The 13,170-nt window shown below is 40.6% G+C and overlaps 1 long non-coding RNA gene across 3 annotated transcripts in view; it reads right to left on the bottom strand.

Annotated features, from left to right (window-relative positions):
* Positions 1-12,965, bottom strand: part of LOC102155759 — a 51,677-nt gene extending 38,712 nt beyond the window's left edge. For all 3 annotated transcript variants that reach the window (XR_005384359.1, XR_005384358.1, XR_005384360.1), the window contains exons 1-2: positions 12,607-12,965; positions 10,507-10,588 (exon numbers count right to left, since the gene is read on the bottom strand). This is a non-coding gene — a long non-coding RNA (uncharacterized LOC102155759). The remainder of the gene's footprint in view (positions 1-10,506; positions 10,589-12,606) is intronic.
* Positions 12,966-13,170: the final 205 nt, after the last annotated feature.

Below are 13,170 nucleotides of genomic sequence, written 5' to 3'. Positions count from 1 at the left end.
ATAAAGGTTGAGAGAGCTGAGGAGGCTGCAGATGGAAAGTTTGGAGCTGGAAGGGGTTAGTTCATGAGGTTTATGGAAAGAAGCTGACTCCATAACACAAAGGTATGAGGTGAAACAGCAAGTGCTGATGGAGAACCTACAGCAAGTTCTCCAGAGGATCGAGCTAAGATCACTAACAAAGGTGGCTGCACTAAACAAATTTTCAACGTAGACAAAACAGACTTCCATCGGAAGACGATGCCAGTGAGGACTTTCATAGCTAGGGAAAACTCATCGTCTGGCTTCAAAACTTCAAAGCACAAACTGACTCTCTCGCTAGGGGCTAAGGAGCTGGCAATTTTAAGTTGAAGCCAATGCTCATTTAGCATAGCAAAAATCCTAGGGCCCTTAAGAATGATGCTAAATTTACTCTGCCCATGTATGCTCTATAAATGGAAAAACAAAGCCTGGATGACAGCACATCTGTTTACAACATGGTTTGCTGAATATTTTAAGCCCACTATTGAGACCTACTGCTCAGGACAAAAGATTCCTTTCAAAATATTACTGCCCATTGACAATGCATCTGGTCACCCAAGAGCTCACATGGGGAAGAACAAGGGGATGAATGTTGTTTTCATGCCTATTAACACAACATCCATTCTGCAGCCCATGGATCAAGGTGTCATTCCGACTTTCAAGTCTTATTATTTAAGAAATTCATTTCGTAAGGCTACCGCTGCCAAAGACAGCAATTTCTCTGATGGATCTGGACAAAGTCCATTGAAAACCTTCTGGAAAGGATTCACCATTCTAGATGTCATTGAGAGCGTTTGTGATTTATGAGAAGAAGTCAAAATATCAACATGAACAGGAGTTTGGAAGAAGTTGACTCCAACCCTCCTGGATGACTTTGAGGGGTTCAAGATGTCAGTGGAGGAAGTCACTGCAGATGTGATAGAAACAGTAAGAGAGCTAGAGTTGGAAGGGGAGCCTGAAGATGGAACTGAATTGCTGCTAAATTCTCTTATGATCAAACCTACATGGATTAGAAGTTGCTTCTGATGGGGGAACAAAGAATGTGGTTTTTTGTATTTGAGTCCACTTCTGGTGATGATGCTGTGAGGATTGCTGGAATGACAATGAAGGATTTAGAATATTACATAAACTTAGTTGACCAAGCAGCAGCAGGGTTTGAGAGGATTGACTCCAATTCTGAAAGATATTCCGCTGTGGGTGAAATGCTATCAAACAGCATCACATGCTACAAAGAAATCATTCATAAAAGGAAGAGTCAATCAATGTGGCAAACTTCATCATTCTCTTATTTTAAGAATTGGCCACAGCCACCCCACCTTCAGCAATCACCACCCTGATCAGTCTCAGCAGCCAGCATCACCAAGGCAAGACCCTCCACCAGCAGAAAGATTAGGACTTGCTGAAAGCTCAAATAACATTTAGCATTTTTTAGCAATAAAGCATTTTTTAATGAAGGCATGTACATTTTTAGATAAGATATTATTGCACACTTAATAGACTAAAGTATAGTACAAATATAATTTTTATATGCACTGAGAAGCCAAAAATATATTTGATTTGCTTTATTGCAATATTTTCTTTATTGCAGCAGTGTGAAACTGAACCTGCAGTATCTCTGAGGTGTGCCTGTATATTCCTATTTAGTGATGATTTTGCATTTAAAATACATTTGTGTTGGTTTTTTTTTCATTTGTGTTGTTGTAAATAAAGCTCCAGTTTATCTATATATGGCATTTTGAATCCTTTCTGCTATGACAGGCATAAGTAAATCGTTTCTATTGCAAAGGGCATGAGTGCACAAACATTGCAGGGTATGGTGCTGACAACTACCTCAGAGTTATTTAATCAGAGCATGCATGGTGGGTGCCTGGGTGGCTCAGTTAAGTGTCTGCCTTCAGCTCAGGTCATGATCTCAGGGTTCTGGGATGGAGCCCCACATCAGGCTCCCTGCTCAGCGGGGAGTCTGCTTCTCCCTCTCTCTCTGCCCCTCCCTTCACTTGTGCTCTCTCTCAAATAAATAAATAAAATCTTAAGAAAAAACATGCATGGTATGCAACCACCACCAGCAACAGCATACGCCTCTCCAGTAAGGCCAGGACGCTGCTTCCCCAGTCAACTGCAGGAAGAAATCCCACATCTGCAGGTTCTCATCCTAACTCCTCCCTCATCCTCTAAAAAAAAGTCCCATCATAATGTTTATAAGGTTGTGACTTCCTTGAGAACAGGCCTATCCACCTGAGAGCACCCAGCTCACCACTGTGAATACAGTAGGCACCTAAAATATTTCCTGAATTTTGCATGGGGAAAGGAAGGAATAAATTTCTTACTCATTTCTGCATCCATAGGTTTTAAAAGTCAGAGGAAGTAAGATTCAGATTCCTGCATACATTTCAGCCCAGCAGTAGATTAATTTCAGGCTCCTCACTCTGATGCTGCAGGATTGAGACAGCTAGCAGCTCAGCAGTGACTTCTAAGGGCAGGGACAGGTGGAAAGTGTAGGGAGATGGGGTAAGAAAGAGGTGACACAGTTGGTCTGAGATAAAAAAGATAAAAGGGTCAGATAGGAACAAGAAACCATAGTCACTGCCATGAATGGTCTCAAGGCAAGTGGGAGGAGCTGCCCTTTGACCTTTCCATATTTATATCTCAAGAAGCAATACTCTGTAGGGTTTTTCTCCCTTCAGGACTGCCTTTGACATTCATTCTAATCATAAACGTCAGAGTTGTTACCAACGAGTGATTACCTCCGTAACTTGGAGGTTGCCAGGATACTCCTGGATACTAAAGCCTCCTGAGGTCAGTCTTGCTATATATTTTCTTTTAGCTATTTTTTTTTACCATCTGATTTACCAGTCATTTCTTTGACTCTGTGTGTGTGTGTGTGTGTGTGTGTGTGTGTGTGTGTGTGTGTGTGTGTTTAGGGAAAAATAACTTATTTCAGCTAAAAGAAAGCTTCCTTTTTAAGTTTTTACGAAGTCAAAAGAAATTCTGAATTTGAGATCATATCTTTAAGAATGCTCTGGGCTATTCTTCAAAGGTAGTTCTTAAAATATATTGGAAATAATGTAGTTGAGTTAAAAGCAAAGTACTAAAGTTTTGCTTTTAAAATAACTAGTATGGTACGGAGCCACTTCCTAGTTTTCATATAAAATCCTTGAGAAGCTAAATCCAAAACGAAAAAAAAAAATCTGTGCCTTTAAATTTTTTCCTGCTTAAAGTTTGTCTTTTTTTTTTTTTTGGTAATTTATTTTTGCATTTATTGTTGGATAATGATGTACTGCAGAAATATATAAAACACAAGCTGTCTCTTATTCTGTTTGGTGATAAAATGCTCAATTAAAAACAGGTTATGTTGCATGCCCTTGGCATCCTGTGCTGATATCGTATTGTTCAGTACATGTCACCCTAAATAATTTCACATGCATCTGTTTTATTAGTAGGTGCTAATTAAACATGCATCTTGTGGAGTGACTTCACATAGGATCATTTTGCAGTTTCCTGTATTATTTATGTAACACTTTGTAGGATCTGTGTGTCACAGATCCTACTATAAACTTTTCCTCCTAAAATTATTAATGAAAAATGAAGTCCCTCTCTAATAGTATGTTTCCAGACATGCTTGGAAAAATATTCCAGGGCAAAATTTAAAACAAACAAAAATATATTACTAATATACACTATATTATCCATTTTCCAGAAGATTTATAAGCCACTACAAATGTTCATTGGTTGAGAGTAATGCTCTCTTTTCAATGAAGATCCACAATTCTCCCCGGTATCCATCCGGTCCTACTGTCAGGACCAAAATATCCATGCAGATCATGGTCAGTATGAAGATGCCTGATGATGAGCTCTTCTGGTGCAGGAAGCTGCCTTACCTAACAGCTCTGCATGGCACAATAGATCATATGCACTGCTCCAGTCTGGCCAACGTAGGGCCGCTTCTTCTGTCCCTGGCTTCTTTCCAAATATGTGTCAAAACTTCAAATCCTCAGCCATTAATCGTTTTAGAAATGGCCACCATCCTTTCTTCTGTTCTCCGTGCAGTGTTACACCACCACAGTGGTCTATCATTCAAGTCAATCATTCTACAGCTAGGTCATGTAGGTAGTTCTGTAACTTTAGGGCCCTGGACCATCCTGGGTCTTGCTCTTTTACTTTTTTTTTAAGATTTTATTTATTCACTTATTTTGGAGAGAAAGAGACAAGGCAGGGGGAAGGGCAGAGGGAGAAAGAGAGAATCTCAAGCAGACTCTATGCTGAACGCAGAGCTGGACACGGGGCTCCATCTCATGACCCTGAGATCATAATCCAAGCTGAAATCAAGGGTTGGATGCTTAACCAACTGAGCTCCTCAGGATCCTTATCCTTCTTGCTTTCTTTTCTGAAAAGAAAATAAACCAGCATTTCTCAGAATACTATGTCCATAAACTGAAAAAAAAAGTGTCTGGGAAGTAAGTTTTGACTCTCTTGATTCATAAGGTGTATTAGTATATGAAAGGTTCTAAGAAGCCCTACAGCAAAGAAACTTGTTTGGCTCTGCTTAACTTAATGTCCCACAAGTCATGGGATCTGAGAACCTTTCTTATGATCATATGTTGCTGCCTTCAGAACTAGCAAGAAAATGTTTTGAGAATGCCATCCTAGACAATCTTTAATAGACTGTTCTAACTATAATGGATACTCTAGGATTCCCTTCTGGGATTCTGCTGTTCCTCTCACAAAGGATCTGAATGCTTAGGTCTCAGCTCAGTTAAACTAAGTGACTCCATATAGTCAATAGTGAAAAAAAAATTAAAAACTGGCTTAAGCTTGAATCTGGGCAACGGATCTGCCCACCAGTCCCATAGTTCATGGCATTTACCACACTCACACTGCAGAATACAGTACATTAAATCTCTTAACGAGTGACTAATACGCCACCGTGATGGGACAGACGCTTGGGGTTTTAGCCAAGTCTTGTAAATTTAGCAAAGAATATCAGAGCAACTCCTTCTGTTACCCTAAATGTCATGGACTCTTACATTTTCATGAAGAACACGCAGGTCTTGGTTTTAAAGGTCTTACATGAGCACTTTCATTGAAAATCATAAAGTTTGCATACATTGAGAACATGAATACTGCAGTTAGCCTATCTGGAAAGTTCCAGTGGGCACAGGGGATTCTGGAGGGTGGGGGTTGGGAGGTGCCCATTAGATCATACCTCAGCACTCTGAGAGCTCCCATGAGCAGATGTCAGGACCGATCCCCACAACGAATTTTTAAATATAACACATATTGTCTGGCTCTACTGTCTAGAATTGAACTAAGTAAACTACAAGACCCCCAAAAGCAGAAGCGAGTTTGAAGGTTGGCCTCCATGTTTTGCTCCACACACTTCACTACACCAGCATAATCTAAATAGCTGCTCTTCTAAGGAATCACTCCTTGTTTCTGAATCTAGACTACTTAATTCTTGCTGTGGTTTTACTTCAGCATGAAGTTCATGAGACAGAAGTCTGTGGAAGGCAGACTTAGTTTTGAGATGTCCATATGTCTCCATGATTGCTGGCACCCTACTCCACCTAGTTCCACCTGAGTTCTATCCTCATGCTTTGGTTTTGATTCTAACTTTGCTGTGCTCCTGACAGCTCAACTATTTTCAGAGAAATGGCTTCTCATCATTGGTTCTATCTTGCCTTGGCTCACCTAAATCTGGCCTCCCATCCTGAATCCAACTACAATTACAGAAAATACTATATCAACAGGTCCATTGAGGTGTGCTGGGGGCATAGGCAGAGAACAAAGAATGTCCAGTATGTACAAATAGACTAAGTACATAGCAGTTGGACTGAGTCATTTTGCAATCAAATGGCCACATTCGAGTATAACACTTGTGTAAGCCTCTTGGGTATAGTTTCATGAACTTGCCTTGTATATGAACTTGAGCCACCATGGATTGCTCAACTCAATGCTCATCTTCAGGAAGCCTTTCTTGACTGCCTGAGCCCAAAGAATCTCTCTCTTTTTTTTTTTTTTTTTTAATTTATATAGCTCCGGTTGTTTGCACCCACTGCCAGGAACTTACCATTGTCTCTCACTGGATTATCCGATGGTCTCTTTGGCTCCATTTTTACACAGTACAGTCTTCCTAACTAGATGAGAAGTGTTATCTTAAAAATGTTTATATCTCCCACAATAAAATAACAAGGAAATATTCCCATAATTCTATCAATTAGTGTGACATGGAGCAATGAGATATCTATTTAAGTGAACTGGAAATTGAGATAGAACATGTGTGTTGAGTAGGATTGATGGAAAAGGAAGAAGACATTTAGAGGCAGAATGAAAATGGTAAGAGGGAAGTTCAACTATCTGTTCCCGAGTCTGGTTTAAATTGAACATTGCCATCTTCTTTGTTCCTCAAGGCTTTCAGAATTATCTTCTTCTTTTCATAATTACCTACACCAGACAAATTATACAGCAAGGGTTTTCCAAAAACTCCTAATGCCCCCCTAAAACAAGCACAACAAAACTCCTAGGAGGGGCACCTGAATGTCATAGTCGGCTGAGCATCCAACTCTTGATTTTGGCTCAGGTCAGGATCTCAGGATCTCAGGATCATGGGATGGAACCCTGGATAGGGCTCTGCACTCAGTGGGGAGTCTGCTTCTCTCTCTCTCTCTTTCCCTCTGCTACTCCCTCTGCTCTCTCTCTCTCTCAAATAAATAAATAAATTATTTTTAAAATCCCAGAAATTCAGAGTTAGTGCCTCCCTACCCCTCTGACAGCTCATGAAATGCTCAACTAAGGTGAGAAGAAAACTCTGCCAAAAATTCTTTCCTCATCTCTCTAACTCAACATGAGCCTCAACAATCTTTTGGAAGCTAAGACTCGTGTTCCAAAGAGCACAGTGCCCTACTTAGAATGGTTGTAAAGTCAGAAACTCTCTTCTAATTATCACAAACAGTAATTTGGTTTTTCTTTGAAATAATTTATGCCTCGGAGTGATTAGTTTGTCCTCTTTACATATTCATATCTTTGTGTTAATCTATTATCTGTAGCTATGCCTTTTCCAGTTTTGTAAAAAAGCATTTTTAGAAGGATAAGCACTGGTTTCTTCATGGTAATATTTGATTAACCTCAATAAGTGATTTGGCAAATTGTTTGCTTTTAAAGATGTAAATGTAAATGTGAGGGGAGAGTTTTCTTTCCAAAATAATTATGACAGTGCCCAGGTGACTTAGTGAGCCAAGATACTCCTAAACACTTGGGCCTAGCCTCCACTTGGGAATCTGGCTGCAAAATGCAGAAAGACTCTTCAATTTACTTTTAGACTGATGGCTGTAAGCTGTCTAATTGCAAATGAGTAGTTGCAAATGCCCCACTCCTCAGAGGCTAGGGCAATTTCCTTCAGTCTGTAATTATTAACAGGGGCAAATGAATATCCATCTGGGAGGATATTAAGAAAGAATCCCCATAAAGAACTAGTAGCATAATGAACTCTATCCCAAAAATATATCAGATAGGTAGGCCTGTGGGTGGATTGAAAGGGAGACCTATATGGTTTTACAGTTACCTAAAGCAGCAAAAATTATAGAAGTCAGGACAAGAGGATGCCCCAGAAGTAAGACTCGTTTATCTCTAATTATTGGTCTGCTATCTGTGTTCTCACATCTACCTCCACCTGATACTGTCCAGTGGAGTCAGGAGACCTATATCATATGCCTGGCTTTGCCTTATCCTTGCTATGTGGCTGGGGGAATTTTATATCATCTCCGAGTCCCATCCTGGGTTTCCTATTCTGAAAATGAGGACAAAAGTGTGTTGCCTCCACTCAAGATGGTAGCCATGAGGATAATGTGTAGTAATTTTGGAACTGTCTCAGCGTCCTTAAGAGCTCTGTGTCTGCCTCATTGACAAGACAGGTCTAAGGGAGACCTCCCCCAAGTCTCCCTCCTTGTGTTCACAGATGGAACCTCTGTGTTTCCCTGCATTCTGTTATTTGCCATCCAACCCCAATTACAGACTGCTCTGATGAGGACCTTCTGCTCCTCCCCTTGCCCTTCCCACATAATCTTCTTCCAAGTACTTAGAACTTCCCAAGATGGCCTTCAGCCAAAATGTAGTGTCCGGATCCTTTTTGATCCACACTCAAGAGTTCTAGACTAGACCAGTTCAATCATACTCAACCCCTTGTCCTAAAACTCTGACAGGGACATGGCCTCAGGCTTCAGCTTGCCAGGAAGGGATTTAGGACCGGTTGATATGTGAAGGTGCTGTAGACTGTATAATTCTACAATATTCTATTGTAAAGTGGCCATTGCCAAGGTCATTTTCATGGATAATCCAAAAGATCCTTATAGTTTATACAATACTGGGGTGTTCGCTGAACCTTCTGAGGCAACCCATTCCATCTGTGGATAGCTCCAATGATTGAACTGGAATGTGGGTTCCAGTGTGGTTCAAGTGCTACTCATTGGTGCCATACAGAAACCTTATCAGCATTCTGCATAATAATTATATACATATTTAAAGACATTTTCTTTTCTGCCCAAAAGAAATCTGTTTTTTTTTCCTGTTGTTTCTCGTGGATATACTGCCTAATTCTGCATTGCCTTGTTTTCTTCTCTCTTAAACACCTCCAAAACAAAGCAAAACAAAACACCCACCTCCAGTCTTCCTAGCTTGATTGTACTACTACTAATGGCCAGTACTAACATTTAGCTAATAATCTGCCAACTTCTCAACAAGATTCTGATGGATGCTTTTGCGAAATTTTTAGTGAAGGTCCAAATACAGACTAAGAATGAAGTCCCAAAAGTCTAGCTTATTTCCTTATCTGCAAGCCTGGTGCATTATCAATGAGAGAAATCAATTTTATTTGACATGATTTATTCTTAGTGAATCCGTGCAGGTTTCTGGTGATCACCACTTCTTCTCAAAGTAAGCCATTTTAGCATCTTGACCAGAATTCATTTTCATTCTCTTTCTAGAAAGCAGAATGGGTTCTCAGTTTTTGGACATTCCTTGTTCTCTTTAACTCCTCCCAGACTAATGACAACGTTCCAGCCATCTCTTTAACAACATCTCTCATTTTTATCTTTTGATAAGAGACGAAGGGAAGAACACCATTTGGATTGAAGAATAAATGCCTCTAACTGTGTGTGTCTGGGGTAGGCACTTTCTGTGTAAACCTGTTACTTCTGAGGTCCAAGAATTCTCTTCAGAGAGGCCGGTGAGTTGAGACAGGATCCTCTACCACCTTGAAAAGCCACAATCCACAACCCTCCTGGTTCGTGCATGGTCCCAAAGAGCATGCATTATTTCCTGGTAGACAGGGTCCACAGCATGCATAGAAAGGAAATAATCATGAGCAGAATCAAGAGGGATAGGCGAGTAAATGAGGGATGAAATGAATGAACATTAGAACCTGTGTTTTAAAACTTCCCAATGTGCAACGCCCCTAGAAAAGAGAGAGAGAACTATATTTGTCTCCGTATTTCTCCACTTGGGTTTGGCATAATCAGCAACATCTCTTCTGTGAGGGAGAAGACAAGTGTCTGCTGGTCTGGATTAAGATGCATTAACAGGGGAAGCATATGGTCATTTACACAGGGCCTGTTCCCACTCTGTGCCAAGGTTAACAAATTAATAAAAAGGAAGCGTACCGCGTAAATGTTGAACCTCATTAAGCATGAGATCATCACTCCGAGCTATCTTTGTTTTACAAGAATCTAAATGAAAGAAATGCAAGCCCCACTTCCATACATGCTCGCTGAAAATCACTCTTAGAATAGCTGATCATACTTTTGAGGACAGACAACAGCAGTTTTTAACTGGAAGATGGTGAAGACAGCTTCTGTTCTAAAAGAGTTTTATTGAGATGGTATTGGAAGAAACAGCGTTATTTATTTAAGTACTGCATTGCATTTTTCCTTTGTTCTTTCAACAGGTTAGTAATTACAGAAGTAGCGATTAGCCTTGATACAGAGTACACAGAACGATAAATGGATACTGTGCACAGTGGAGGGGCTCTGCCGTGCCAAGCTTATAATTTTCCGTTGGAGCTAATTATCCTTATTATACTGCATGACTCTTTTTTCTTGAGTTATGAGTGGAAAAGTGCTGAATAGAAATTTTTTTCCAAAGTGCCCTGAACTGTTCAGGGAAATGGGAACCACAAACAATGAAAAGCTTGTTAGACAATGAGAGCGATCATCTATAAAGGGATTCTGAAGGAACTTCTCTTTTCCTGCACTATAGAAATGTAAAGTGCTTATCAGAAAAATGATCTGGGGGGGGGGGGTTGTTTTGTTTTTGTTTTTGTTTCAGTTTTCCCATAGGGATGATAAGAGAAAGAGCTAGACTCGGCCACCGGCCTCCTCCACCAAACCAACAGGAAGAAAGACGGGAAGGCTTGGATATTTGCCCAGGGCCAGGAAAGGCATGGAGTGTGGGGGTGCTGGGTTGAGACGCAGGGGTACAGTGGAATTTGAAGTAACCTACCTATCTGTGAAGTTAACTCCCCAAGGGCCAGACAGCTCGGTGTGAGGAAAGGCGTGGAGATCCTCCCTGGCCCAAGTGCCACCTGTGAACCGAAGTGAGCCGAGAAACTCGAGTCTGCAATCCAGCTACAACAATCCCCCCCCCTCTCTTTTCTCTTTTCCATGGCCCCCTCCATTATACTGATGCATCTGAGCAGAATCCCACAGATGGTGCATGCTTTTATGAGCTCAATCCTGAAATTTAGTTTGAAATTTCCCCAGTGTCCTCTGTGCTTCTGTCTTTGCAACAGATGCACTTAAATGTTAGCAATTTATTTGTGGCCTGTGCTACAACCAGAGCTAAAGAGGGGAGAGAGGACTGTCATAGGAGGAGAAGCAGAGCTATCAGAGCAGCAGGATGCTCCACACCACCTCACGGCGGGCCCAGCCAGCGAGCCACACAAAAATCAATTTTGTCTTCCCCTCCCGTTCAAGTTGGCGCTATGCAGAAGATGTTCAATCCAATTATCCGGGAGGAAGTTCTCTGCTTTCTTTAGCCTATCCTGCTAGCTTTCCCACGTGACAACATCTCATTTTCCGTTGTTACCATTTAGCATGCCTCTAGAATCAGAGGGACGGGATGCAAAAGTTCATGAGAGTCCAGGAGGCAGATTCTTTTTAAGGACACAGGAGCTCTGTAAGGTGACACCATCTAAGAATACAGCGCTGGTTCCAGGGTAACGTGTGAGTCAATCCTTTTATTTAGTATGTCAACAGTTATATGCTCATTTAGCGGTACTAAAATATTCTTGAGCAGAAAGTTATGGGCTTTCTGTGTGGGCTAAGAAATGTCAGCCCAGATAAGCAGGCAATTAACAGGAGCATAATGTTATCTTCAGCTAAAGCAATCATCACACATGTGATTAGGAGGTGATATGCAATTTCCCAGAGAGGGGCATGCACTAGTAAAACACAATTAAGGCTGGGAAAATATATGGGGGAAGAAGCCACTTCCATTGTTGCACTGGGATAAAATCCCGTGTATGCTTGTGGTATTATTATATAGGTCAGATAGGCCACTGGCCAAATTGTCCAGATCCCGTTCCCTGTCCAATGGTATTGGAAAAGCCGCTCTTTGACCCCATGGCTCACAACCTTCTGTCCTTGATACAGAGTGAATCTGGTCGCCTTCTTCACCTTCACCTTTTCCACAAGACTCTTCATTAAAATGAAGATGTTCCAATGTCACCAAGTCTAAGTTTTTAATCATTGTTGTCTCTAACGAATTGGGTTGAGTTTGAAGTTCCTTTAACAGCCAGCCCTGGAATTTTGACTCTGCCATTTGTTTCTTGGATGACCTACACAGGTGATTTCAATCTGACCCTCAGCACCCTCTTCCATGAAGGAGAGACACTAATAGCACATATTTTAAAGTTCCTTAAACCACTCTGCAGGAATGTGGCAAACACCCCTTCAGTAAGAGGCTACACTAGTATCCAGTTTCTTTGCACACACAAACTAGGTCACGATGCTTGCCTGACGTGTCTGATCTCCAGTGGCCTGGTTGGTAAGTACAAAGCTTTAGAGTACTCCCTCACTCCTTCTGGTGAAAATTAGTTTTCTAAGGTATTCAATTAGATAATTTATATTTTTAAAAAAGCAAAAAAATTAAAATTAAAAAAATTTTTTAAAAAAGCTTAGCACTGTTGGTGACATTCTAAGAGCTTGTAACAAACATTTGTTATTTATAGTCATCATCATCATCATCATTATCATTTTAAATAATAACAATATTTACATTTGAATAATATAGATTAAGTAAATTTATATTTAAATAATGACATAATTAATAAATATATGTTTAAATAGTAATTTAATAATATTATTTATAATTATTATAATTATTTTATAAGCATCATGATCATTTAAAATGAAGCAGCATGCATCACATAATAATGCCAATATTGTACTCCTGTATTATAAAAAGACAATGATGCCTTCAGTAATGGTCATCACCATTTGCAAAATGTTAAGTAGAGAGGTTCGCTATGAGTATCAATAGGAAATAAGCTCCAAATGGAGAACGGTTTTTCTAAAATCCAGATCTGATCATATCACTCACCTGCTTAAAACCTTCCTTGGCTCCCACCGTTCTTAGTTTAAAACCCAAACCTCCCAGTGAGACTTCAGGAGGACCTCATGATTGGCTGGGTCTTGCCTCAACACGTCCCTCCAAGCACAGGCTCCTGGACTGCAGTGTTCTTTCTTCCCCTCAGCCACCTCAATGGCTGACAACCACATGGCCTTTAGGGGCTCACTTCAGGAGGACTTCCTCCTAGAAACCTTCCCAATTCTGCACGCCTGAATTGGCTGTCTGGCCTGTCTGATCTTACAGCCTGGTGGAGGGCTTTTATTTTTGTTTTTGTTTTCTGTCAAAGAATTCTCTAGAATTGCCTCTTTTCTTCTCCCTCACTAGCCTGGGAGCTCTGTGGGGGATTGTGAGCCTGTTGAATTCACCACTGTGTAAGCACTATGTACTTATGGTTCATTTACATAACAAATTTTCTTGAGTCTCTACATATGCAACGCTAAATCCTCCATCCTCTGTAATGTGAGCTGCATAGCTCAAATGGATTAGTAATTTAAAATTAGATTTAGCCTAATACACATACATACCATTCTGCTC

This window comes from Canis lupus, chromosome 35 (genome assembly GCF_011100685.1).
Source record: "Canis lupus familiaris isolate Mischka breed German Shepherd chromosome 35, alternate assembly UU_Cfam_GSD_1.0, whole genome shotgun sequence".
Lineage (NCBI taxonomy): Eukaryota > Metazoa > Chordata > Mammalia > Carnivora > Canidae > Canis > Canis lupus.
Note: the sequence above shows the minus strand (reverse complement) of the source record. Positions and strands in the feature narration are given on the sequence as shown.